General features: G+C 63.4%; 1 long non-coding RNA gene across 1 annotated transcript in view; it reads left to right on the top strand.

The window, feature by feature from the left end:
- The first annotated feature begins 449 nt into the window (after positions 1-449).
- LOC102774768 overlaps positions 450-3,167 on the top strand; it is a 4,330-nt gene continuing 1,612 nt past the window's right edge. Inside the window, exon 1 of the long non-coding RNA XR_435494.1 lies at positions 450-462. This is a non-coding gene — a long non-coding RNA (uncharacterized LOC102774768). The remainder of the gene's footprint in view (positions 463-3,167) is intronic.

Here is a 3,167-nt window from a genome sequence, read left to right as displayed (position 1 = left end):
GCCACCCTGTCCCTCCCGGCCCCTCGGCCCGGCCAGGCCTCTGAGAGCCACACGCTCCTCCTCTGCCCCGGCTTCTCCTTTGCTGACCTGCCCTTTGGTTTTTCTAAATCTGAGAAACTTGGATAAAGCAGGCGTGTGGCTGCTCCACGTGTGGGCGATGCATGCCTAAGCGTTAGCCGTTCCTGACGCAGTCCAGCTCCCGAAAGACCAGGGGCAGGAGGCGCGCCAAGACCGGCGGGCGGAGCTCGCTGCCTCTGCGATTCGGGCGGAGTCCTGCTGCTTCCGGGGGGAGGCAGGGGGCAGCCACTCGGGGCCACTGAGCCTCCCGTCCACACGGGGCCCCCAGTCCTCACTGAGCCCCCCAGTCCTTTAGTTCACACGGAACCCCCAGTCGTCACGGGGCCACCGAGCCTCCCATCCACACGGGGCCCCCCAGTTCTCATGGGGTCCCCCAGACCTCCAGTCCCCATGGGCCCTATACTTTAAAAACCCAGACTACAAAGGCAGAGTGTGAGGAAAATGACAGAGTGGAGCCAGCACCCGAGACGTGCTGTTGGCAAGGGGCACGCCCGGCGTCCGAGCCCTGACAGACCCGCCCGGAGGAGCCGCAGGGCCCTGGTCCCGGACGGTGACTGCGTCCCGGCGGCTGCTCCTTCCCGTCGTGGGACACGTTCTTCAGGCCGAACAGGACGTGCTGTGCAATTTCGTGTCGTGGACACATCCTCCTCAATTTCTAACACGGGAAGGTGAGGGGAAGCGTGCCCCCTCGGCGAGAGGAAAGAGCCGTGTCGGCCTGTCTTCACGCCGGCCCCGCTGACGGCGTGACCAGACGCCCTTCGTGGCCAGACGCACTTCGTGGCCAGACGCCCTTCGTGGCCAGACGCCCTTCGCCAGTGGCCAGTGTCGCCCTTGTCCCTCTGGCGACTGTTGATGATAAATTAAACCTCGCCCAGCTGTGCTGGTGTGAAAGGAGACCCACAGGCCAGAGCCGGGAGGGTGGGCGGGGAACGCGGATCCCTGTGTCCTCTCACCTCCTAACGCGCCGTCCGGCCTGTAATGAATCATGGTTTTGACGTGGAATCGAAACCTGAACTTGGACGCTTCATCCAAACACCACGACTCCCCCAGCTTCTGCTCTTCCTGCTGGCGTTTGCTCTCTGAAGCGTTAACACAGCCGCCCGGAAAGCTCCCTGCCATACAGCCTCTGCCAGGCTTCTTAACATGAACACGCACAGACCAGGGTCTGGGTTCTGGTGTTGTTTTTAATACATATTTTCTTACTGATTTCAGAGAGGAAGGGAGGGAGAGAGAAACATCAATGAGAGAATCATGGATCAGCTGCCTCGGGCAGGCCCCCTGGGGTGGAGCTTGCAACCCGGGCGTGTGCCCTGACCCAGAATCGAGCCGTGACCTCCTGGTTCCTGGGTTGACGCTCATCACTGAGCCGTGCGGCCGGGCCAGGTTCCGGTTTGGAGACTGGCTCTGGGAACCTGCTCCGGGCCCAGGGTGGCTGAAGGCTGTGTGCGCCCAGCGGGCCGTGGGCTCTCCCCTCCGTCCCTGCGGTCAGCAGCTGTGCTGGAGGGAGTGTCCAGAGAACTAATCCCGCCAGCACGGGGCCAGCACGGAGCCAGCCGCCCGCTGCTCCACTGGGTCCGGAGCCCAGGCCGGTCCTTTCCGGTCGGCCCCTGGCAGAGGGGCGGCTGCAGGCAGGTCCCCGTCCTGCCCGTGTAGGTTCCTCCTCACCGATTCCTGTCCCCCCTCCCGTCCTCCCCCAACAGCCCCCACATGCACCCCACCAGCACCGCCCCTGCCCCGCGTTTCTGTGGTCACTTCCCGGCCAGATAAAGTGGAAGTGGGCCATGGCCTTCGCCGTGGTCTTGCCCTAAAATGCTCATTTCTAGGCGTCCTGAGTGGCTGCCCGTGCTGCCCGGGGCCTCTGAGCAGCTGCTGCCTCACCCAGACTTTGTTGCCCGTCGGCCTGCGAGGCCCTCGGTGCTGGGTCCTCCCGCCCACTGAGCTCTTGGTGACGGCACCGAGGTGTTGGCAGAGAGCGCGGTGGCTCCCGGGACCGCGCACCTTGGGTTTCTCTGCTCCCCGCGTGTTACCGCCGTCGCCGGTGTCTGTGGGTGAGGGGCCTGCACTTGGGGGGAGATGGACGCCCCGGCTCAGGCAGAAAGGGGCGCAGGGCTGTCCTGGGCTTCTGGGCTCCGCCCGTGGCCGCAGAGCGCGGTGTCGGCTGGGCTCTCACCTTACGCTCTGTCCGCGGGAGCTCGCTACCCCCTTGCCGCTTTCCTGGAGCTTTCTAGAATCAGAATCGACTCCGGGCCTCATCACGGCCACTCCTGCCTGCTCCATGGAGGGACGCCTCAGAGCTCTCGCTGTCTGTCGGCCGCGGTGGTCAGGAGCCCGGCTGGGGGCCGATGGGCAGGTGCAGAGAACGGCTGTGGCCTCCCTGTCCCCACACTGGGTCCTGAGCCCCTTGTGCCCTGGAGAGGGGGCTCTGGCACGAGGGGACAAGCTGGGGGTGTGTTTCTGAAATGCTGGTTAATTACTGCGTTCAGGGCAGTTTCCGTTCGTGTTTTTGGTGGAAGTCGTTATCAGGTTGTGAAACGGTAATTCCGTTGCTAATTGCTGAGCCAAGCACTCTGAGTAGGAAGCAGTGGCTCCCGAGGCCTCGTTCTGTGTGCGTGAGTGTGTGTGCGTGTGCGTGCGTGCGTGTGTGTGTGTGTGTGCGCGTGTGTGTGCGTGCTTGAGTGTGTGCGTGCGTGACTGATAATCACCATACTGTTGTTTGTGTCTATGAGGTGTGTGTGTGTGCGCGTGTGTGTGCGTGCGTGAGTGTGTGCGTGCGTGAGTGTGTGTGTGCATGCGTGAGGGTGTGTGTGTGCGTGCGTGTACGTGTGTGCGCGTGCGTGTGTGCGTGAGTGTGTGTGCGCGTGAGTGTGTGCGTGTGCATGAGTGTGCGTGCGTGCGTTCGTGAGTGTGCGTGCGTGTGCGTGTGCGCACGTGTGTGAGTGTGTGTGTGTGTGCGTGCGTGTGCATGCATTAGTGTGTGCGTGCGTGTGCATGCATGATGTGTGTGTGTGCATGCGTGCGTGTGCGTGCGTGCGTGTGCGTGTGTGCGTGAGTGTGTGCGTGCGTGAGTGAGTGTGTGTGCATGCGTGAGG

This window comes from Myotis davidii, unplaced genomic scaffold (genome assembly GCF_000327345.1).
Source record: "Myotis davidii unplaced genomic scaffold, ASM32734v1 scaffold1395, whole genome shotgun sequence".
NCBI classification, from domain to species: domain Eukaryota; kingdom Metazoa; phylum Chordata; class Mammalia; order Chiroptera; family Vespertilionidae; genus Myotis; species Myotis davidii.
This window is presented reverse-complemented; position numbering and strand designations above follow the sequence as displayed.